The 26,198-nt window shown below is 36.1% G+C and overlaps 2 long non-coding RNA genes across 4 annotated transcripts; both read right to left on the bottom strand.

The window, feature by feature from the left end:
• Positions 1–4,899: 4,899 nt before the first annotated feature.
• Positions 4,900–6,639, bottom strand: LOC131243257 (uncharacterized). Its single transcript, XR_009169974.1, has 3 exons — positions 6,443–6,639; positions 5,821–5,921; positions 4,900–5,219 (listed from the first exon to the last, which is right to left on the bottom strand). It is a non-coding gene; the product is annotated as an uncharacterized LOC131243257 (long non-coding RNA).
• An 11,509-nt stretch (positions 6,640–18,148) lies between these two features.
• Positions 18,149–25,961, bottom strand: LOC131243256 (uncharacterized). 3 transcript variants are annotated; one of them, XR_009169973.1, is made up of 5 exons: positions 25,852–25,961; positions 24,194–24,294; positions 22,645–22,735; positions 22,397–22,445; positions 18,149–18,464 (listed from the first exon to the last, which is right to left on the bottom strand). It is a non-coding gene; the product is annotated as an uncharacterized LOC131243256 (long non-coding RNA). The 3 variants fall into 3 exon arrangements; XR_009169971.1 differs by lacking the exons at positions 18,149–18,464; positions 22,397–22,445 and having other exon boundaries at positions 22,464–22,735; positions 25,852–25,954; XR_009169972.1 differs by lacking the exons at positions 18,149–18,464; positions 22,397–22,445; positions 22,645–22,735 and adding an exon at positions 23,273–23,590 and having other exon boundaries at positions 25,852–25,952.
• Positions 25,962–26,198: the final 237 nt, after the last annotated feature.

Genomic DNA, 26,198 nt, shown 5'->3' with positions numbered 1-26,198 from the left:
TCGACACAAGATCAGTCCCTTAAAATATGAACTCACGTTGAGCGATTGTGAAAAAAATTAATTAACCAACTGATTTTCTGAGTGCATGAAGAAATCAAAAAGGGAAATATGATCTCATAATGTCACAAAGAGTTGGAGATTAGCATGTATGTGCTATTTTTCTACATCCAACACCAAATTTATCCCAATTTGATTATGTACTATTTCTCCCACCAAAAACTTATTCTAGCATTTTAACACCATTTTATCGCCATTTAAAGCTCATTCAGATGCAAGTTATAATAGATCCCAATGGCATTAAACAATTTATTTAATAAACATGAAGTAATAACATCAACAATTAAGTAACATGTAAGATATACTCACCATGGAAGAATTCAATTGTTCTTGTAAAAAACCATTATGAGCCCTCAAGTTGCTTAGATTTCCATATTATGTTCTTTTCCTTCTGCAACTTCGAAATGTTCTCGGCAGCCAACGCTCCATCCGATTGAAGATTGTTGCTATATTGTTGCAAACTCAATGTTATATTCTTGCAACCACTTGTTAACATCCTGAAGAGATGCTATCTACAGAATCCAACAATACCCAGTTGGGGATTTCAATTGAGATTCATCCAAAATGAAAATTGAAAAAAAATGAAATAAAAAAATTAATTAAACTAAACTTTCGCATGCCTTATTGATTGGAGGTTAATGGCTCTTGATGGGCTTTTTCAAGCGCTCCTGACAAAGAAGCATGCAACTTTTCAGAAGCAACTCTTGCCTCAATCTCTTTCCTATGAGAATTCAATCACTACCTTTCTAAATGCATAAAAGGAAAGACACAAATATCAACAATACTTAATATAAAATATTCACAGAGAACTGTGGTTTTCTCAAATTCTCCCCAATTTATGGGCTTTCCCTTTTGTAAGTTTCATCATGCAAAGAATCACATTTCCCCCAAAGTCCATAATCATTTCAATTAAATCTTTTTTCCTTTTGCTTCATCTTTGCCTCTAAGAAGATACAGATTTTAGGTTGCTATCTACTACATTGGCTGACTAAAGAAGAGTTGGCTAAAGGCCTTTTTAAGTTGTCTAGGTAATGTTATAGTTCACCTACTCTATAATGCAAAGCAAATATTGTTCTTTCTTTATTTGTTTCTTCTTCTTCTTTTCTTTTAAATGGTTACAGGCGCGACTGAAAGACATTGGAATTGTTTGTTACAGGTATAGGTCAGGTTGTAAAGGGTTGGGATGTTGGCATTGCTAGTAGTTGCCTGGAAGATAGAGAATTTGCTGCCAAAGTTGTGGGGTGTGAGATTTCTTCTAGCTACATTGTTGTGCTCACACCCTAACATGAGTGGGCAAAATGGATTGATGCGGTGGATTTCTCCAAAACATCATGATAGGCTTTAGGTTGGTTTCAATACGTCCTCACTTCTATTTGTGTGGTCCACTTGAGCTTTGGATCAACCTCATTTTAGGCTCATGCCCTAAAATGAGTTGGCAAAATGGATGGACTGCATGGATAAACCATATACATTACATGGCCCCACTGAGTCGCAACAAGGTTGGTAAATAGTTATCCAATAGCATCACCCATGCATGCATGCATGCATTACTACTACCTCTGTGCAAGTGTGGAGATTGAATGTTAGCCCTTGAAACACTTGGGCCCACCGTAATGTTTCTAATAATTCCACTCCATCCATCATTTGGGTGGCATTATTTTAGGTGGTTGGCCCAAAAATGAGGCAAATTCAATATTCAAGTGTGCCACATGGTTTGTATTGAACTTTGATTGTTCAACTTTAATCATTTGTGGGGCTCATCGTGATGTATCTAAGAAATTCACTCTGTCTATCAGTTTTGCCAAATCATGTTATGGGATGAACCCAAAAATGAGACAAATCCAAAACTCAAGTGGGCCACATCGCAGGAAAAAGTGGAGATTAAGGGTCAAGGGTCATAGTCCAAACATTTGGCATCACCGTGATGTTTTTGAGAAATCCATCATGTCCATCTATTTTGCCACCTTAGGTTTAGACATGATCCAAAAAATGAGGCAGATCCAAAACTAAAGTAGGCTACACAACTAGAAGCAATGGGAATTGAATGCCATAATTATCAAACAAGGTTTTTTTTTTTTTACTTCATATTTCAGATTCAGGCTTTAGATTTCAGATTCAGGCTTTAAATTTCAAGTTCAGTCTTCAGATTTCAGATTCAGTCTTTAGAATTTAGATTCAGGCTTCAGATTTCAGATTTAGTCTTTAGACTTCAGCTATAATTATCAAACAAGTTTTTTTTTTTTTTACTTCAGACTTTAGATTCAAGCTTTAGATTTCAGATTCAGGCTTCAGATTTCAAATTCAGTCTTTAGAATTCAGATTCAGGCTTCAGATTTTAGATTCGGTCTTTAGACTTCAGCCATAATTATTAAACAAGTTTTTTTTACTTCAGATTTCAAATTCAAGCTTTAAATTTCAGATTCAGGCTTCAAATTTCAAATTCGGTCTTTAGACTTTAGCCATAATTATCAAACAAGTTTTTTTTTTTTTTTTATTACTTCAGATTTCAGATTCAAGCTTTAGATTTTAGATTCAATCTTTAAAATTTAGATTTAGGCTTCAGATTTCAGATTCGGTCTTTAGACTTCAGCCATAATTATCAAACAAGGGTTTTTTTATTATTATTATTATTTATTTTATTTTATTTTTTACTTCAGATTTCAGATTTAGGCTTTAGATTTTAGATTTGATCTTTAGAATTCAGATTCAGGCTTTAGATTTCAAATTCGATCTTTAGACTTCAGCCATAATTATTAAACAAGTTTTTTTTTTTTTTTTTGCTTTAGATTTCAGATTCAAGCTTTAGATTTCAGATTCAGGCTTCAGATTTCAGATTCGGTATTTAGATGCTTGTTGATTGATCCATGAGAGTTTATACACACCATCCAGCCATTTGTACCAGCTCACTTCAGGGTACGGGCTCAAAATCAAGACTTCTAAATTTCAGGTGGATCATAACACAGAAAACGATGGCTTTTCCATCGTAAACCTTTTTGTGGGGCCCACTGTGACGTCCATCTGTCATCTAACCTGTCCACTAGGTCACTTGGACTTGGATGTAGGGTCAGGGTTTTAACAATCCTAATTTTTGTGACCCACTTAAGACTTTGACTAAATAAATTAATAATTTGATTTTACTCTTACTAATAAAACCAAACACTTGGCCTTTTTAATAAGAGCATTCCTGATGGATAGGTCAAGAGATTGACTCTTAACATTGCATAAATTTTGTTTTGCCAAATGCACAAAAATAATTGGTGAAATATTTTAGAATTAGTATTCTTTCTCTATTTAAATGGAAGATTTAAAGAGAATTCTACCCAAACATCCTTCCAAAAGCTAATTCGGGGACCTAACCCACCAAAAATCCAACTACAGGTAATGGCTTGATTAGACTCTTGCCAATCTGCCTAATCGCCCTCCACATATAAGATCTAACCAGATAAAAAAAAATTAGCCATATACAAAAAATATTGGACCTAGTATTATCTACTACATACTAGTAACATACAACCAATATTGGGGCACCATACCATAAGCTACGAAAATTTCATGTCCCCCTAAACAAGGTATCCTCCATTGATAACACACACACACACACACACACACACACACACACACATATATATATATATATATATATATATATATATATATATATATATATATATATATATATATATATATATATATATATATATATATATATATTATTTTCATTTACATTCGTAGATACATTCATCATCCATCCAACTATTAACAACATTTACAAAAAATAAAAGATATCCAACCAACTCTTACTAATAATTTACAACTTAACCTACTGGGAATCGTCATGCACCGTAATGTCTTACGGCAAAGCAGGTTCTGAGGAGTTACAAGTTGACCCTAACGACAACATATAAATGAAGCGATAAAGATATAAATGATTCAAGATTAATTTAAGGTTTCGAGAACTTACATCCACCTCACTCTTATTGCCAAGTAGTCTTGATGAAAATGCATCCACACTATAAGAAGGGGAAAAAAAAAAAAAAGAATTTGTGGCTGCACCGATACGGTCTAATATAGATGGCTGCCTACATACCCAATGTTCAGAAGATTAGGATCAAGCCACTACGTAGTTCTTAATATTTAAATCAGAACATTCTACGCATAAGCAAAGAAAAAAAAAAATCAAAACAAATCATAGCATTATCAATGTTTTAGCTGACCGAATTCAGTATTGCTTCCTACATATCGCCTTTGAATCTTGAACCATCCACCCCAATCTTCATGGAGAGGTTGATGTAATTACTAAAATATCTATAATATGACAAGAAAAAAAAAGGCAGACATGAATACGTATCATCTGTCACAGATCATGTAATTTCCAACAGCAGAAGTTAACTGAAACTTAAAACCAGAGAACACTGAGCACGAGTACGTATCATCTGTCACAGATCATGTGATTTCTAGCAGCAGAAGTTATTGAAACTAAAAATTGTTGAATTCATCCCAGTACCTGCAACATTTGAACTCAAAGAGGTAACCATTTAACATCTAAGACTTCCATATGATGGATTGATAAAAACAAAATACATGTTCACAAATTTTAAAAGAAAATTGAAAAGATATCTATGAAAATGACTTTTAAAACAAGCTATAATGAAGTATCCTCCGATATGCAAATTTGTAAACAGGAAGAATGTTGTTAAAAGATGATCATTCTAATCCAATTTACATAAAAAGTTCCACAAATCTGAACCCTAAGCCAAACCCCTCCCCATTCGAACCCATCCACCATTGCAATAGCTCTCTCCGCATCCTCCTTCAACTACATCCAAACAAATGCAAATCCTATGTGTCATTATAACCCACTCTTCCTAAGAGTGACCTACAGATTTCCCTTTTAACTTTGGTCCATCCTTGATCTTCCACTACAATCCTCTGCCTAGCAGTTGTCAACAACGTCCCCCTTTCTAGATTTCTTTTTATCATATAATTTCCCTTCCATGAAGTTAGAAAACTAAAGAAAATGAACACTTTTCGCCTTGGAAAAGTTGTGGTGGAGGGAATTAAAACAAATCAGGTCCTATAATTATTTCTATCAAAATCATTAAAAATGCATAAAATGCTACGGAAATAGACATGAAAGATACAGCACCATCATCATTGACAACCTGTACACAAAACAGAAAATTCAACGTTACGAACAGGGACAGAAATAAAATTGAAACTGATAAAAAAATTCCACTATTGTGTACATGCAATTAAAAATTCTTCTCAATAAGAAATCGCAAAATGTATTTGTTGGCGCCAGCAACCAAAGTCCCAGAAAACCGTATGTGTAATATTAAAATTTGATTATCATATTTGAAATGAGAACCAATCACCTATAGATAAGGTACCGCAACTTATGGTACCATACCCTCCATCTTGCCAGCACGCTACTAGTGTAGGCCATCAGCACCATCAAAGCAGTAGGCCTGACCATGTAGATGACTTAGCACAAAAGTCAATCTACATAATTGGGCCTTTGATGTCAGGCCCAAGCCTGCCCATTAACTTAATATACAAGCCTACTCACGTCTCACACTACAAAACATAGGCCCAGGCCTAAGCCCGGCCCAATGATTAAGCAGGCTCACAACAACTTGCAAGTCTAACATGTATCAGTCCAAGATCTGAAACCCAACACACCAACCTAACCCATTGTCATACCTAAATCCAATAGAACACAAAAACAAATAAAATAAATAAATCACAATATGAACCCCTCACCTGAAGTATAACAGAGGTTGTGGTGTTCGGATGTATCGTCAAAAGGCAGATGCTATGCAATGTTCTCTTAAGGATCATCTCATACTCCCTTTCTGCATTGCCTAAACAATGGTTCAATGGTGCAAGATCAGAGAAACAAGGTGACTATAACTAATGATATTCACCCTAATCAACATCAATTTTGAATTTCAAAAACAATTTATAAGGTTATCCTAATAAGGTGAGTATTAAACTATTAAAAAACTTATTTATTTTATTAAGCAGTAACCAGCTTCTATACATCAGGAAGTCAATATGGTCTAGGCAAATTATATTACTCAGCCATTCTTTTACATAGTGGTTTCACTCCAGATCAAAAAAAGCACGGGGCAGTTGCAAATATATATCTTTTCTCATAATAGAATTAATAAAGCCTACAATTATCATGAAAAGACTCTATGGCCTATGGTCTAGCTGAAGCTATGGCCCTTGATAGAGTGGAATGACAGAAAAGGACTCATGTAGACAACCCCAATTAGTTGGGATAAGGCTTTAGATGAGGTTGATGATGACCATTATCTTTATTAGAGAAACTATTTCAATGACAAGAAGCATAATCAAATGAAAGGATGATACATCAAACCTAAATTTGAAACAAAAGTGGTTCCTGATTGGATTTTTGAGACGCATGTAGAGTCAGCCTGTGTATCAAAAAGTATCAAGTGAACCCTATGATATATTTATTATCAAGTACTCTATTTCAGTACCTGTAGCAGAGATAAGCAATCCAAACTGTTCATCAATCAGTACCTTATCATTGGACTGCATCCCAAAAGTCAGATCAGTTGATGATCCTAACCACCATTGAAGCATTATTTGTTTATGCTTACAAATATGCACCTAGAAAAAGGTCCAACCATGGTTGACGTAAGGTGGGAAAATATATTCCAACTAGCAGCTAGGATCATTCGGTTGGGTGCATCCACAATGGGGTCCAACAGGTGGACTGTCACATGTGTGCAACATGCAGAGAGATCGAGACCTTGATAGCTCTTAGCCTCTTGCTGTCTTATAGGCTATAGCTCCAGCAGGCTACCAGCTGTACAGCTGCTTTATGTACGGCTGCTTTATGTACGAGTGCGAACGGACTTGCTACTCCGGTCGGTGATCTGTGGGCCCCACCATGATGTACTTGTTTCATCCATGCCGTTCATCAATTTTTACAGATCATTTTAAGGCTTAGTACAAAAAATGATAGGGATATAAATCTTAAGTGGGTCATACCATAAGACAAAAATAATGAATGGATATTCACAATTAAAATCCTCCTAAGGCCCACTGTACTGTTTATTTGACATCCAATCTGTTGAATTGGTCATAAAGACCCAGATGAAGGGAAAAAATAAATATCAGCTTGATCCAAAACTTTTATGGCCCCCAAAACGTTTTTAATGGTCAAAATTCATTCAACACTGTTTCCTGTAATGTGGTCCACTTGAGATTTAGATATAATTCTTTTTTTTTATCATATCATAAAATGATACATAAAAATAGATGGACGGTATGGATGATACACATACATCATGGTGGGCCCCACAAAGCACCGACAATCAACCAATGGTTGGTGTAAGGGGGAGAAGAGAATCCGTATAGGCTATATCCTATAGCTCTTACAGAGCAACGTGCCGTGCGAAGACTTGCCCTGACGCTCCTCGAGCTCGAGTTGTACGAACGGTTCAAAGGAGATCAAAGCTACATGGCCCACAATGATGTATTTAGTAAATCTATACCATTCATCTGTTTTTAGAGTTCATTTTAGAGCACTATCCAAAAAATAAATCATATTCAAAGATCATCTGGACCACACCATAAATAGAAGCGGAGATAATGATTTTCACCGTTGAACAATTTGTATGGCCCACCAAAGCGTTTATTTTCATCTAATTTGTTCGTAAGGTCACAAAGACCTCAGTGAAGAGGAAAAACAAATTTCATATTGATCCAAAATTTCTGTTAACCCAAGAAGGGTTTCAATGGTAGATGTACAATCCCTCACTACTTTCGGTAGTGTGGTCCACTTAATAGTTAGATATGTCTTAATTTTGGTCTCAAGCATTAATACGATATTGCCAAATGGATAGACGGTTTGAATATAACACATACCTTGTAATCAGACCCATAGAGCTTGCTAACGTTACACTTGCAAATCCACTTCGTACACCGGCCGATATGCTTCCGTCAACCAGTAGGTAAATAGCTATACGCCAACCATGCCTGCTACTACCCTCTCTCTCTCTATTTCCCTCTCCGGCATAGAAATCGAGCTCCAAAACCCAACGGCTCTCCCTGTATATTTCTCTCCACCAAAGAAATTCCATAAAAGCTCCAAAACCCACCGCAAGACATCTAGCTAACCTTCTTCTTACCTTCTTCTTCAACAAAAAGGAGAGACAGATATAGAGAGATACAGATATAAAGAGAGATAGAGAAATAGAGTTGGGTCTCAGGTGTACATTAGGCGGGGTTTTTTGGCGCCAAACGAAAAGCCAAACATGTGTGGAGAAAGAATTTTGTAAAAATGAGGGATATTTATATCCCGGGTCGGGTCAGTTCGGACCCTTTCAGTCCGGGTTTCGGATCGGTTCTGTTCGAATACACCCCTATCTGAATCCGACCCGAAAAACGACCAGATCTCGATGGACAGATTCGATCAGGGCTGAACTAAGCCGTCGGTTCTGTTCGGAACTGTACCGAGTCGAGTCGGATCGGCTCGGATCCACCGGATCGGGTCCAACTTGCCCACCTCTACTTAGGGCCATTTTAAAACATGCTAAGGCTTTCTAAAGCATTCCAAAGGATTTTTAGAAGGGGTTATAGAGTTTCAAAGAGTGTATAGCAAGGGTGAGATTCGAGGTTGTTTGAATCAAATAAGTCTTCTCTTTCTAATTTATGCTTTCATAGTAGATTTCTATTACTTTGTGGCATGGTTTTTTTCCGAAAGGATTTTTCATGTTAAATCTTTGTGTTCCATTGTGTGTACTTGGTGCTCATGGATTGCTATCTTAGATCTATCTTTGTGTGATTCTGCCACCCAATCCCCACTAAGTGGTATCAGAGCAATCGTTAGGGCATATATTTGAATATACAGGATTAGCATCAATAGGAAACGCCAAGTTTGATATTGAGAAGTATGCAGGCAAAAATAATTTTAGGTTATAAAAGATTAAGATGAGTAGTCTATTAACCAAGCAAGACAAACACTACCAAAAAAATGACAAAAGCCGACAGTCATGTAAGCCGGCGAATCACAATAAACCGTCGGCAAAAATAATACTTTTTAATGGTGTACATTCAATCGGTATTATTTTCCTTTGGTATGATCCACCTGATATTTATATCTAGATCATTTTTTTGATCAAACCATGAAATGATCTTGAAAAGTGGATGGATGGTGTGGATAAAGCACCTACATAATGGTGGGGCCCACGGCACCAGCTAGTAGCCACCTGTCTAGTAGCAGCATAAGTAAAAAGGAAGCAAATTGGTTGGCGGAAACGTATTGGCTACTTCCCGGCCACTAGCCCGTGGTTGGTGGTTGGTTCTCTGTGAGACCCACCATGATGTATGTGGTTCATCCATGCCATTCATCCATTTTTACAGATCATTTTAGGTTTTTATACCAAAAATGAGAGGTATATAAATCTCAGGTGGACCACACCACATGAAAACAATAGTGATTGAATATCCACTATTAAAATCCTCCTAAGGCCTACTGTAGTGTTTATTTGACATCCAATCTGTTGATTAGGTCATACAGACCTATACGAAGGGGAAAAAACAAATATCAGCTTCATCCAAAACTTTTATGGCCAGAAAAAGTTTTTAATGGCCGAAGTTCTGTCAACATTGTTTCTTGTAATGTGGTCGACTTGAGATGGGATATACTTCATTTTTGGGCAAATACCATAAAAATATTTATAAACATATATGGACCGCATGGATGAAACTCATACATCATGGTGGTCCCACGTAGTACCGATCACTGGCCACTTGCACCGGCCCTTGCAATCAGCAGACGCGGATTGGCTGCTGACACGTTGAGTAGGGGAGACTTATGAAGTGACGTCACCAAATTCTGTAGGCCCTACCATAATGTGTGTTTCATATCCACGCCGTCCATCCATATGGAGAGATCATTTTAGGGTAAGATGCAAAGAATGAGTCACATCCAAAGCCCCAGTGGACCCCACCACAGAAAACAGTGGGGAGAGTGATGCCACCGTAAAAGAATTATAAATGCCGCAGAAGTTTTCGATGAAGCTGATATTTGTGTTTTCCCTTCTTTTGTTAACTTTTTGAACAGGTTGGATTTCAAGAAAACATCATGGTGCGCCTTAGGAAGGTTTCAACGGTGGGCATCAATATTTGGCTGTTTTATGTAATGGGGTCCACTAAAGCTTTGGATCTGCCTCGCTCTTTGTCTCATGCCTTAAAGTGCCATCTCCAAATGGATGGACGTTGTCGATGTACATACATCGTAGTGGGGTCTACAGAACTTGTGACGTCACTTCAGTAGCAAGTCCCCGGATTGGCTGGTATACCACACACCAGCTGGTGTAGATACATGTCCTTCGAAGACGATCGCAGACGCTCCTCGAGCTGTACGAACGGTTCAAATGAGATCAAAGTTACATGGCCCCACGATGATGTATTTATTATATCTTACTTTATTATATCCTTACCGTTCATCCATTCTTCAAGATCATTTTAGAGCATTATAAAAGTAATCATATCTAAATCTCAAATGGACTACACTAAAAATAGCAGTGAGGATAATGATTTTCACCATTAAAAATTTCGTAGGGCCCACTATAACGTATATTTTCCATCCAATCTGTTAATAAGGTCAAAAATACATGGACGAAGAGGAAAAACAAATTTCATATTGATCCAAAACTTTTGTGACCCCCAAAAGGGTTTCAATGATAGACATTCAATCCTCCACCATTTTTTGCAGTGTGGTCCACTTGATCTTTAGATCTGTCTTATTTTTTGGCTCAAGCCTTAATATGAGCTCACAAAATGGATGGACAGTTTGGATATAACATATACCTCATGATGGAACCCACGGAACTTGCTGACGTCAATACACTAGCTATATAGCTGGTGTGTGGTACACCAGCCAATCCGCTTCCTCAATCCGCACCCATTCCCATTTCCTTCAGTCCAATACCCTAATCCTCTCTCTCTCTCTCTCTCTCTCTCTCTCTCTCTCTCTTCTTGTTTGGATGCATGTACGTTCTTTTAAGCTGTAAGTCACTTACAAGTGAAAGTTATTTAAAGGTAACATGTTTAGATGTAAGCTGCAAGTCACTTATATGTAAGTTTCTCTCTCTCTTTCTTCTTGTTTGGATGCATGTAAATTGTAAATTCACATTGAGCAGACCTTGGATTAGGGAATTGTTTCAAAATGTTATGATCATATAAAAATGCATGGGATCAAATATGTAATTTTATTAAGCCCATTAAGATGAATATTTAAGCTAATTCTTAGGTCAAACTAATTATCACGTGATCCATAAAAGTGAGCCTATAAATTCAAAATATCTATAATATAGAGTAATAACTTAATTTAAACATGGGTAAGAAACTTAAAAATATTAATAAGTCAAGAAACATTAATCTATCTTGAAATCTAAATTCATTTCACAAATAAATCTAAAAATTAAGGAATTATTAAGTCAAGAAATACATACCATTAAGCATAAATGGTCCATATATAACAAAATTTGAATTATCATTACCGTCCAATATTTAGAATCCAAATGTATGAAATTAATTAAATAAAAATTTAAAAAATAAATGCATTAAAAGAATCTAAGGGAGCATATTAGGATAAAATTTATGCAGCCCGCCTTAATATATTAATAAATAAATGCATAAAAAGAATCCATGTGCGGCCCACCTTAATATATTAATAAAAAAATGTATAAAAAGAATCCATCTTAGGTGGACCACACCATTAGAAATAGGCAAACAGCCTATGGGTTCATTAAACTAGTCACAACTGTTTCTGTGGTGGGGTCCACATGAGATTTGGATCAGCTTAATTTTTGGGACCGCATCCTAAAATGAGTATACACTCGTTTTGTTTTTTACTTGAAAAAAACATAGGAATTTTTTAAGGTAAATTGATGGTTTGTTCTCAAACGACAGCAGCAACACAATATGTAAGTAGCATACCATGTAGGTGCACCCACTTTAATCATATTTCTAAAGCATTCTCGAATGCCACCTCTCTCAAAAGAAGGACATGCAAAGGTTAGAACCATCTCTCTTGAATGCCTCCTCTTCCAAACTTGTTTGGATGTTATTTGTAGCAACAAACGTGCATCATGTTCCTTGTTTTTCTGTGTAGATTTCAGAAGTTATATGGTGCATGGGGACCATTTCAGGTGATCCAGACTATTGATATGATGGGCATTCTAGTGGATGGACCATATGCGGAAAGTCTCGAGGATTGGTAGAGATGATTTCCTTATTTCATAGAGTTCTCTTTAATGAGTTCGTAAGAATGCCTAGTAGATGTTTGTGGAAATGCCAAGGAGAAGGCTAGTAGCCCTGGGGTGTACCGCCTTGATTAAATTTTGTTCTCTTTAAATTGGACTGGATTCGATTGAAAATTTCTTTTTGGCTTCATGTCAGCTTGTTTGAATGATGTGAATTGCTTGCAATTTTATTTAGTATGTTGGTTGATTTATGAAATATTTGATAAAGGGTTAAATAAAAGGCTAAAAAATGCTATAAAGCATGTAATAATCATTATAATTGAAACAGTTAATGGGACGTACCAAGAACATTGCCTTATTAATCATCAGGTGGGCCACAAATTGGCAAAAAAAATCTCTGCCTAGAGAAAAATGTCTAACAACAAACATGTTGATATGATGATCAGCATCCCCAATGTTACAACAAGACCTCCAACTGCATACATCTAGAAAATGCACAAACTGAAAGCTATTCCATTCCACTTTCTCATCGGCATTCACATATGAAGATTAACAAAGAAGAATGGCTTCGTCACTACAACAATTCAGTCTTTTCGCGACAAGTCAACTCATCGCTAAAAACTCCAAACTCGTCGCTAAAAACTTTTAGCGACGAGTGTTGCTCGTCGCCACGTTTGATGCAAATACGGTGTCACTAATTCTATTTAGTGATGAAAACGGAAACTCGTCGCCAATAACTCAACTATTTGGGACGACCTAATAACTTGTCGCAAAATATAGTTAATTAGCGACGAGTTGACGCATCGCCATTACATATCGTAAAATGTCGCTAAATTGAGACTTTTCGCGAATAAAGACGTTTTGCGATGAGTTAACACCTCGCTATTGTATATCGTAAAATGTCGCTAAATATAAGACTCGTTGCGAATAAAAACATTTTGCGACGAGTTGACACATTGCCATTGCATATTATAAAATGTCACTAAATATGAGACTCGTCGCAAATTATATTTTTTGGGCCCCATTGATAGTGCAACCGGCTTTATAGTATGGTGGGAAAGGAAGCCCATTTATTGTGTGATTCACCCTTGCTGTAGTTGGATGAATATGTACTATCAGATTTGGTATATCCACTATTGAGGACTGATCTTCACATTATAGATTAGATTCGCTATCCTTCTATTGACCCCGCCTTATCTTCAGGCTGATTATCGACTTCGACTATGAGTATGTGTTAGCATAGCATTATGATACATGCCCATACGCATCATTTGCATACTTGTTACGAGGAGTGATTGATCATAACATTATGCCATTAGGCAGGTTGTTTATGGGACTCCCTGATAGGCGGAGTTGTCCCACATGAGTGCATGGTATGCGCAGGATTGATGCATGACTGGATTGTGTGACTCATGAATCTTGCATTGTGTGTTATGATTACTACATGCCCTTGCAACATAAGGGTTGTAGCCTCCGCAGGTATAGCGTGGATGTCAGGATTGGATATTGAAAATACTTGTTAAAGTACAGGGGCGCCATAAATGTCCTAGGGTGAAACTCATCAAACCCTTATGATACCAAGAGGATGCTCCAACATTGAGACCGATTGGATGTATGAGCGCACGAATGCCGAATACCGTTAGGCCGCGTCTCCTAATGTGTCATGGTCGGTTGGAAGAGGGTGTGGCCTTACCTGCCCAAGGGTAGGGGCAATGATAGGTTGAGTCTGACCTGCTCGTAAATGGGCCCGCTACCGACGTGCTGGGTAGATATTGGCAAACTACTAGTTAGGCGGGTAGTGAGGTCTCCTCCACTAGTATAGTTGCGCGCCCAGTTAGGGTGGCGACCTGGTGTAGAGTGTATTAAAACCTGGTGATATCCCAAAGATGAGCTATATTGATATGTGGATTCAGATGAGGACTAACATGCTAGAGCTGCATATCGCATATGACATTGGCCATGTAGGCCTTGCATCGCATGACCTTGGTGTGGCTGATAGCATTCATACCTTACATCATATAGCCTTGGAACGACTAATAGTATTAATGGACTTACCAGCATTTCTACATTACTCTGATACTACATAATTGCATTTCTACCTTGCGCACAGACTTTCACCACCCTCTAAGCTTTCTATAAGCTTATGCATGACCGTTGCGCGTAGGTGATGCTAGGACATAGCTGAGCAGGAGCAGGAGCATGCAGCCGAGCTTTTGGAGTTTCGATATTATCTTGTATTTCCCTTTATGCATTGTACTCAAATTTTTTGATCATAGTGGATTTTGTGATGATATTGTTGGTTGTCGTTTGTGGGTTATGCTTGTGGTTATGCTTATTATAAAACAAATTTATATTGAAAATTCTCCTTGTAGGATCCAAGGATCAGATCCTAATATATGGGTTCTATGAGTCGAGAATGGGATACTACGGAGGCTGTCGGCGCCGGATTCAGCGATCGAGAATTTTATGAGCCCGGTTTATGAGTTTGGGGCGTGACAGTATCCATTGTATGATTGACACCATTTTCCATCAAAACCTTAGAGATGTATGAAAGGTGTGTAGGCATTAGGCAAGTGTCGTGTGGCACAATCCAAACCATTCATATAAATCCCATGGGCTTCTAAATCCCATGTTATAGTTGTAATATTCTCACTACAGGGAAATTCACAACTATCTTTGTGAGAGTAGCATGATCAGAATTTTGGTATAGCCATCTTTATGAGGTTAACATGATTGGGATCTTTGGATTTTTAGGCCTGGTTACCATTGGTCATGCAATTAAATATAATGCATTCCAACTGACATTTATGACGGAAAGCCATCTTAACTTGCACAAATTGTGAAAATTTCTACACCAACAAACGTCAATGTAAATATTGTGAAAATGAACAAATATATTTTCTATTTACCACGTGCTCTGTCCTACAAAGTCTGATCCCTTGTCCGCATTTTCCATAACCTATCAGGACAACCCAATTCATGTAAGACTTGGAGGAACGATACATTTCTCTCTACAATTATGAGTATAGGATACAAAAAATCATGTCATCATCTTACCTTGTTTGTATCATTTAATGGATCTCTAAGCATCCAGAAACACAACATTTACCCTAGCCACGTGCGACCATGTTGCAATGACTTTGTCTTTATATGCAGACATGTCCTCAAACTATTTCACACATAGTTGCCTAAATTGCCAAATCTGTACTTTTTCTTTGTCATCTCAAAATTACATCCTCCCAAAACAGAAATGCTCACTGATCAAGTTGCCATGGCCTAAAATTAGAAAAAAAAAAAAAACTGTTTGAAGGAACTGTTAAGATGTTATCACCCAAAAAACTGGAATACGAGGTCTAAGAAAATGTATAAAGTGGTTAGGATTGTTCAACCAATTTGATCTTGGTCTTGTGACTTGAGAACAGTGGGCTGCACAAATAGGTGGTTTTATTTGAGCCTACATAAGACACATACAATTTCTGAGTGCATCTGTATCAGCTTGTCTTTCCTTCTTTTTCTTTTTCTTTTTTTTTTTTTTTTTTTTTTGATTTTTTATCAGTAGAATCATGTGATATAGAAGAAGAAACTAACCTGTGTTCCCTTCTCAAGTAAGTGAATTGCAAAAGATGAGACTCTGAACCGAATCTTCACACAGGGCTGCATAAAGATAGAACACAAACCATCAACAGAAAATATAAATATCTCTTTCTTTTCGGCAAAACTTATGTACTACCTAAACAATTTTAATGATTTTCTTTTACCTGTCAATATTGCCTTTATAAACCCTATCCTTGCTACATACAATTGCAAAAGTACAATTTTGAATTCTAAATATGATGGTTACATTTCATGTTGTTCAAATTGTCTATGTTAACATTCCAGCTTCGGTAGATTTCAGTTACTCCATCTTTTATGTAGTTGGTATCTAGGATTGCCTTGAGTACTTTTTCTTTTTATTACCCAAGGTAAAATTGTTGTTTTTTGTTGCTTAATAGTGACTGAACTTACTAATCTGTTGCACTAGGCACTAATACTAGTAAAGGGGTTGTGTACCAGTAACACATTAGGTAGAAACAGCTGTCTAACAGACATTAACCTTCCTTTTCTACATGAGCTCTTGGAGCCAATCATAATAGAGTTCAAATTTAGAAGTGGGAGCACCTTGATCTTACATATGACAAGAAGTATTAATACTTAAAGCAATGTGTTGGAACATCCTAGCTATCATCAGGTAGGCACCGCCTTATTGATGACCAGGCCAAAAAATCAGGATGGCAACTCATCAGGTGAGCCCAAGGTTTTGAATAACAGTATCGGTGTGCGTATCGGTTGCGCCAACAAACAATACGATACTGGGCATAGTAGACCCATTTGTTTTCTTGGATTCTTGCCTTTGCCTGTCACAATCATAGTTGACATATATACATACAAGACTTCTTATGTTCTATGGAGTAGTCCTTGGGAGGGGCATTTCTGGAGTAACCTACACAACAAAACAAGCAAAACTACTGAAATAGAAAAAAATAGAAAAAAAAAAAGAAGCCACAACAACCTATCACCAAAGAAAAAAAAAGAAAGTAGAAGGAAGAAGAAAGAAAGAATTTTTATCTATTAACAACCAAGAAAGACACATGTCGCCGACAAACCTGAAAACATCATTTTCTTCTTTAGTACTAAAAAGAAAAGAATGAAAAAAATTCAGAAGATTTGTTGCCTTGAAGGAAGAAGAATGCTTGCTTCAAAATACATCCGAAAGAGAAATGTGAATATCCAACGGAGGATTATAAGCCTGTCAAAACAATAAACTAATGAGATATCATAAAACTCAAAGAGAGAAAAAGGGTTTTACCGAGTTTAGTATTTTAGTATAAATGCAACAATATGCATTGAGGAGGTTTGCTAATTCTACACATGGAGAGTGATGTCCCTGTCCATCCACACTTAACCAGACGTGTGCTTGATCACATTTCTCCTCCTCAGAGGTTCCTAGAAATTTTCTATAACTGAAATTTCAATCAAAAGAAAGATGCATTGTTCATTTTTTTTTAACTCACTAATGTTGTTAACAGGAATGGTTGACTGGAATGGTTGACTAATTAACATTGAGATATTTGGCTAGACTAAATGTCTATTGTCAATACCTTGAATTTGTTTTGATGAAGGGGAATCCAAACTCTAAAGCTTTTATACATCACACCATGTCTTGGTGAAAGATGCACTTTTCATTTAAAATAAAAATAAAAATCACTAATGTTGTTAACAGGAATGGTTGACTAGTTGATATTGAGATATTTGGCTAGACTAAATGTTTATTATCAATACCTTGAATTTGTTTTGAATGATGTGTGGCAATCAACACCACCAACAGGATAGCTACTGGCAGGAAAAGTGAATCTTAAAAACCGGCCAAACAAACTATGTGCATCTACAGAATAACACAATGCCAAAATCGCGAATTTACGACGGACCAAATCCATTGTAAAACCAAATAAACGACGGATTTCGTTCATTGCTTGGTCCGTCGCTGTTTATTGGGTCTTTTTTTTGTTTACGGATAAAATCCGTCGTTTAATCTGCGACGGACAAGGTCCATCGCATAGTAGCGACGAATGAGTTCTATCGCAAAAAATAAAAATCCGTCACTAAAATTTGAAAAGAATGTCGTCATTAAAAATATTAGCGGCGGATAAGGTCCGTCACTAATATGAGGAGCGACGGACCTCTAATCAATTGAGTCGTTGATCAGAAATTAGCGACGGATTTGGTCCGTCGCTAAAATATATGTGACAAAAAAAAATATCGCTATATTTATTTTAATTTTTTTTTTTTTTTTTAATTTCGAATCTTACACCTGATGGTCATTCAAAAAATAATTCACACGATTGTTTAATAAGAATCCTATTCAAAAAATTACGATGAATCTTGTTTTGCCATCTACTATTGCAAGGAAAGTGATAATTATAAACACTATGCTATAGAACAAAGTCTAAAGGAAGAGAATACCTATTGGATGAAAAATATGACTAGGACGAGTCCTGTGACTTCAGTCGAGTTAATTTGTTGAGTTTATGGCCTTGTTTTGGGTAGACTCGACGAGTTGTAAAACTATGGATGACGATCTGCCTATTGGATGCACCCTCTTCGACACAAGATCAGTCCCTTAAAATATGAACTCACGTTGAGCGATTGTGAAAAAAATTAATTAACCAATTGATTTTCTTAGTGCATGAAGAAATCAAAAAGGGAAATATGATCTCATAATGTCACAAAGAGTTGGAGATTAGCATGTATGTGCTATTTTTCTACATCCAACACCAAATTTATCCCAATTTGATTATGTGCTATTTCTCCCACCAAAAACTTATTCTAGCATTTTAACACCATTTTATCGCCATTTAAAGCTCCTTCAGATGCAAGTTATAATAGATCCCAATGGCATTAAACAATTTATTTAATAAACATGAAGTAATAACATCAACAATTAAGTAACATGTAAGATATACTCACCATGGAAGAATTCAATTGTTCTTGTAAAAAACCATTATGAGCCCTCAAGTTGCTTAGATTTCCATATTATGTTCTTTTCCTTCTGCAACTTAGAAATGTTCTCGACAGCCAACGCTCCATCCGATTGAAGATTGTTGCTGTATTGTTGCAAACTCAATGTTATAATCTTGCAACCACTTGTTAACATCCTGAAGAGATGCTATCTACAGAATCCAACAATACACAGTTGGGGATTTCAATTGAGATTCATCCAAAATGAAAATTGAAATAAAATGAAATAAAAAGTTTAATTAAACTAAACATTCGCATGCCTTATTGATTGGAGGTTAATGGCTCTTGATGGGCTTTTTCAAGCTCTCCTGACAAAGAAGCATGCAACTTTTCAGAAGCAACACTTGCCTCAATCTCTTTCCTATGAGAATTCAATCACTACCTTTCTAAATGCATAAAAGGAAAGACACAAATATCAACAATACTTAATATAAAATATTCACAGAGAACTGTGGTTTTCTCAAATTCTCCCCAATTTATGGGCTTTCCCTTTTGTAAGTTTCATCATGCAAAGAATCACATTTCCCCCAAAGTCCATAATCATTTCAATTAAATCTTTTTTCTTTTTGCTTCATCTTTGCCTCTAAGAAGATACAGATTTTAGGTTGCTATCTACTACATTGGCTGACTAAAGAAGAGTTGGCTAAAGGCCTTTTTAAGTTGTCTAGGTAATGTTATAGTTCACCTACTCTATAATGCAAAGCAAATATTTTTCTTTCTTTATTTGTTTCTTCTTCTTCTTCTTTTCTTTTAAATGGTGATAGGCGCGACTGAAAGACATTGGAATTGTTTGTTACAGGTATAGGTCAGGTTGTAAAGGGTTGGGATGTTGGCATTGCTAGTAGTTGCCTGAAAGATAGAGAATTTGCTGCCAAAGTTGTGGGGTGCGAGATTTCTTCTAGCTACATTGTTGTGCTCACACCCTAACATGAGCGGGCAAAATGGATTGAAGCGGTGGATTTCTCAAAAACATCATGATAGGCTTTAGGTTGGTTTCAATAGGTCCTCACTTCTATTGGTGTGGTCCACTTGAGCTTTGGATCAACCTCATTTTAGGCTCATGCCCTAAAATGAGTTGGCAAAATGGATGGACTGCATGGATAAACCATATACATTACATGGCCCCACTGAGTCGCAACAAGGTTGGTAAATAGTTATCCAATAGCATCACCCATGCATGCATGCATGCATTACTACTACCTCTGTGCAAGTGTGGAGATTGAATGTTAGCCCTTGAAACACTTGGGCCCACCATAATGTTTCTAATAATTCCACTCCATCCATCATTTGGGTGGCATCATTTTAGGTGGTTGGCCCAAAAATGAGGCAAATTCAATATTCAAGTGTGCCACATGGTTTGTATTGAACTTTGATTGTTCAACTTTAATCATTTGTGGGGCCCATCGTGATGTGTCTAAGAAATTCACTCTGTCTATCAGTTTTGCCAACTCATGTTATGGGATGAACCCAAAAATGAGACAAATCAAAAACTCAAGTGGGCCACTTCGCAGGAAAAAGTGGAGATTAAGGGTCAAGGGTCACAGTCCAAATATTTGGCATCACCGTGATGTTTTTGAGAAATCCATCATGTCCATCTATTTTGCCGCCTTAGGTGTAGACATGATCCAAAAAATGAGGCAGATCCAAAACTAAAGTAGGCTACACAACTAGAAGCAATGGGAATTGAATGCCATAATTATCAAACAAGTTTTTTTTACTTCAGATTTCAGATTCAGGCTTTAGATTTCAGATTCAGGCTTTAAATTTCAGATTCAGTCTTCAGATTTCAGATTCAATCTTTAGAATTCAGATTCAGGCTTCAGATTTCAGATTTAGTCTTTAGACTTCAGCTATAATTATCAAACAAGTTTTTTTTTTTTTTTTTTTTTTTTTTTTACTTCAGATTTTAGATTCAAGCGTTAGATTTCAGATTCAGGCTTCAGATTTCAGATTCAGTCTTTAGAATTCAGATTCAGGCTTCAGATTTTAGATTCGGTCTTTAGACTTTAGCCATAATTATTAAACAAGTTCTTTTTACTTCAGATTTCAAATTCAAGCTTTAAATTTCCGATTCAGGCTTCAAATTTCAAATTCGGTCTTTAGACTTCAGCCATAATTATCAAACAAGTTTTTTTGTTTTTTTTTTTTTTTTTACTTTAGATTTCAGATTCAAGCTTTAGATTTCAGATTCAGTCTTTAAAATTCAGATTTAGGATTCAGATTTCAGATTCGGTCTTTAGACTTCAGCCATAATTATCAAACAAGGGTTTTTTTTTTTATTATTATTTTATTTTTTTTAAAATTTTTACTTCAGATTTCAGATTTAGGCTTTAGATTTCAGATTTGATCTTTAGAATTCAGATTCAGGCTTTAGATTTCAAATTCGATCTTTAGACTTCAGCCATAATTATTAAACAAGTTTTTTTTTTTTTTTTTGCGTTAGATTTCAGATTCAAGCTTTAGATTTCAGATTCAGGCTTCAGATTTCAGATTCGGTATTTAGATGCTTGTTGATTGATCCATGAGAGTTTATACACACCATCCAGCCATTTGTACCAGCTCACTTCAGGGTACGGGCTCAAAATCAAGACTTCTAAATTTCAGGTGGATCATAACACAGAAAACGATGGGTTTTCCATCGTAAACCTTTTTGTGGGGCCCACTGTGACGTCCATCTGTCATCTAACCTGTCCACTAGGTCACTTGGACTTGGATCATAACAAAATTTAATGATCCTAATTTTTGTGACCCACTTAAGACTTTGACTAAATAAATTAATAATTTGATTTTACTCTTACTAATAAAACCAAACACTTGGCCTTTTTAATAAGAGCATTCCTGAGGGATAGGTCAAGAGATTGACTCTTAACATTGCATAAATTTTGTTTTGCCAAATGTACAAAAATAATTGGTGAAATATTTTAGAATTAGTATTCTTTCTCTATTTAAATGGAAGATTTAAAGAGAATTCTACCCAAACATCCTTCCAAAAGCTAATTCGGGGACCCTAACCCACCAAAAATCCAACTACAGGTAATGGCTTGATTAGACTCTTGCCAATCTGCCTAATCGCCCTCCACATATAAGATCTAACTAGAAAAAAAAAAAATTAGCCATATACAAAAAATATTGGACCTAGTATTATCTACTACATACTAGTAACATACAACCAATATTGGGGCACCATACCATAAGCTACAAAAATTTCATGTCCCCCTAAACAAGGTATCCTCCATTGATAACACACACACACACACACACACACACACACACACACATATATAATTTTCATTTACATTCGTAAATACATTCATCATCCATCCAACTATTAATAACATTTACAAAAAATAAAAGATATCCAACCAACTCTTACTAATAATTTGCAACTTAACCTACTGGGAATCGTCATGCACCGTAATGTCTTACGGCAGAGCAGGTTCTGAGGAGTTACAAGTTGACCCTAACGACAACATATAAATGAAGCGATAAAGATATAAATGATTCAAGATTAATTTAAGGTTTCGAGAACTTACATCCACCTCACTCTTATTGCCAAGTAGTCTTGATGAAAATGCATCCACACTATAAGAAGGAAAAAAAAAAAAGAATTTGTGGCTGCACCGATACGGTCTAATATAGATGGCTGCCTACGTACCCAATATTCGAAAGATTAGGATCAAGCCACTACTTAGTTCTTAATATTTAAATCAGAACATTTTACGCATAAGCAAAGAAAAAAAAAATCAAAACAAATCATAGCATTATCAGTGTTTTAGCTGACCGAATTCAGTATTGCTCCCTACATATCGCCTTTGAATCTTGAACCATCCACCCCAATCTTCATGGAGAGGTTGATGTAATTACTAAAATATCTATAATATGAAAAGAAAAAAGGCAGACATGAATACGTACCGTCTGTCACAGATCATGTAATTTCCAACAGCAGAAGTTAACTGAAACTGAAAACCGGAGAACACTGAGCACGAGTACGTATCATCTGTCACAGATCATGTGATTTCTAGCAGCAGAAGTTAATTGAAACTAAAAATTGTTGAATTCATCCCAGTACTTGCAACATTTGAACTCAACGAGGTAACCATTTAACATCTAAGACTTCCATATGATGGATTGATAAAAACAAAATACATGTTCACAAATTTTAAAAGAAAATTGAAAAGAAATCTATGAAAATGACTTTTAAAACAAGCTATAATGAAGTATCCTCCGATATGCAAATTTGTAAAAAGGAAGAATGTTGTGAAAAGATGATCATTCTAATCCAATTTACATAAAAAGTTCCACAAATCTGAACCCTAAGCCAAACCCCTCCCCATTCGAACCCATCCACCATTGCAATAGCTCTCTCCACATCGTCCTTCAACTACATCCAAACAAATGCAAATCCTATGTGTCATTATAACCCACTCTTCCTAAGAGTGACCTACAGATTTCCCTTTTAACTTTGGTCCATCCTTGATCTTCCACTACAATCCTCTGCCTAGCAGTTGTCAACAACGTCCCCCTTTCTAGATTTCTTTTTATCATATAATTTCCCTTCCATGAAGTTAGAAAACTAAAGAAAATGAACACTTTTCGCCTTGGAAAAGTTGTGGTGGAGGGAATTAAAACAAATCAGGTCCTATAATTATTTCTATCAAAATCATTAAAAATGCATAAAATGCTACGGAAATAGACATGAAAGATACAGCACCATCATCATTGACAACCTGTACACAAAACAGAAAATTCAACGTTAAGAACAGGGACAGAAATAAAATTGAAACTGATAAAAAAAATTCCACTATTGTGTACATGCAATTAAAAATTCTTCTCAATAAGAAATCGCAAAATGTATTTGTTGGCGCCAGCAACCAAAGTCCCAGAAAACCCGTATGTGTAATATTAAAATTTGATTATTATATTTCAAATGAGAACCAATCACCAATAGATAAGGTACCGCAACTTATGGTACCATACCCTCCATCTTGCCAACACGCTACTAGTGTAGGCCATCAGCACCATCAAAGCAGTAGGCATGACCATGTAGATGACTTAGCACAAAAGTCAATCTACATAATTGGGCCTTTGATGTCAGGCCCAAGCCTGCCCATTAACATAATATACAAGCCTACTCACGTCTCACACTACAAAACATAGGCCCAGGCCTAAGCCCGGCCCAATGATTAAGCAGGCTCACAACAACTTGCAAGTCTAACATGTATCAGTCCAAGATCTGAAACCCAACACACCAACCTAACCCATTGTCATCCCTAAATCCAATAGAACACAAAAACAAATAAAATAAATAAATCACAATATGAACCCCTCACCTGAAGTATAACAGAGGTTGTGGTGTTCGGATGTATCGTCAAAAGGCAGATGCTATGCAATGTTCTCTTAAGGATCATCTCATACTCCCTTTCTGCATTGCCTAAACAATGGTTCAATGGTGCAAGATCAGAGAAACAAGATGACTGTAACTAATGATATTCACCCTAATCAACATCAATTTTGAATTTCAAATACAATTTATAAGGTTATCCTAATAAGGTGAGTATTAAACTATTAAAAAACTTGTTTATTTTATTAAGCAGTAACCAGCTTCTATACATCAGGAAGTCAATATGGTCTAGGCAAATTATATTACTCAGCCATTCTTTTACATAGTGGTTTCACTCCAGATCAAAAAAAGCACGGGGCAGTTGCAAATATATATCTTTTCTCATAATAGAATTAATAAAGCCTACAATTATCATGAAAAGACTCTATGGCCTATGGTCCAGCTGAAGCTATGGCCCTTGGTAGAGTGGAATGACAGAAAAGGACTCATGTAGACAACCCCAATTAGTTGGGATAAGGCTTTAGATGAGGTTGATGATGACCATTATCTTTATTAGAGAAACTATTTCAATGACAAGAAGCATAATCAAATGAAAGGATAATACATCAAACCTAAATTTGAAACAAAAGTGGTTCCTGATTGGATTTTTGAGACGCATGTAGAGTCAGCCTGTGTATCAAAAAGTATCAAGTGAACCCTATGATATATTTATTATCAAGTACTCTATTTCAGTACCTGTAGCAGAGATAAGCAATCCAAACTGTTCATCAATCAGTACCTTATCATTGGACAGCGTCCCAAAAGTCATATCAGTTGATGATCCTAACCACCATTAAAGCATTATTTGTTTATGCTTACAAATATGCACCTAGAAAAAGGTCCAACCATGGTTGACGTAAGGTGGGAAAATATATTCCAACTAGCAGCTAGGATCATTCGGTTGGGTGCATCCACAATGGGGTCCAACAGGTGGACTGTCACATGTGTGCAACATGCAGAGAGATCGAGACCTTGATAGCTTAGGTATGTTTGTTTGGAACTGGATTTTTTCGCTGTATGTATCACATTTTATTGGAAAAAATAATAACAAATACCCACTTACAAACCATCCCCTTGCCAAGACAATAAGATGCATGAATTCAACTATAATCCAACAACTAATGCTCTGTTGTTAAGTAATTACAGCAGGTGGTGTATCAAACCCCACTGATTTGGAGAGAAACTAAAGCCAAGTAAAGCCATAAATCTGCATGACTGAAGGATAATGAGAATGTATAATCTGAGCCGCAAACCTTTTGAACCTAATGATAAGAAAATAGTGATTAACACAAATACAATAAACTACATACACATCCTCAAAAGTAAAGGAACCTGATCGAGCTATTTTCTTGAAGCTAATAATCCTGAACACTTTTTTTTTCTTTGAAATTTGTCATGAAAATGTGTTCTTGAACTTGGAACCAAAAACCATACAAATCCTTGTTCCCACAGCTAATATAGATGAATATAATTAAATCTAACATCTGGGTACTGAGCATTATAGAAGTTATCATTATGCAAATTGAAAAACCTAGGCAGATTTATCACTTTTTTTTTTTTTTTTACCAACTAGCTGATGCATCATAGAGTTTGGAATGTGGTACTCACCAATCTACCCCATTTTTGGCTTCCAAATAACCTCAATTGAAGCCTTCTCAGGGTTTTCATTCTTTCTTATTCCAACTTTAGGCCCATACACTGCTGCCAATACTATAGTATCCCCTAAATCATCAAGAAAAAGTTCAATCACATCTCAAAAAAAGTAAAAAATAAAAACAAATTACAGGGCAGGTCTAGTAAGAACAAATTAAACTAAGTCCCGCAACTGTTTCGAGAAGTGCCTCTTGGTTATGACTGGTGTAAAGAAGAGCAACATATACAAAAATACACAAAATGAATAAACATACGAGTCAAAAAACCAATCAAAAGAAAGCGAAAAGTTAGCCTTTGGAGAA

Source organism: Magnolia sinica, chromosome 4, assembly GCF_029962835.1.
Source record: "Magnolia sinica isolate HGM2019 chromosome 4, MsV1, whole genome shotgun sequence".
Lineage (NCBI taxonomy): Eukaryota > Viridiplantae > Streptophyta > Magnoliopsida > Magnoliales > Magnoliaceae > Magnolia > Magnolia sinica.
Note: the sequence above shows the minus strand (reverse complement) of the source record. Positions and strands in the feature narration are given on the sequence as shown.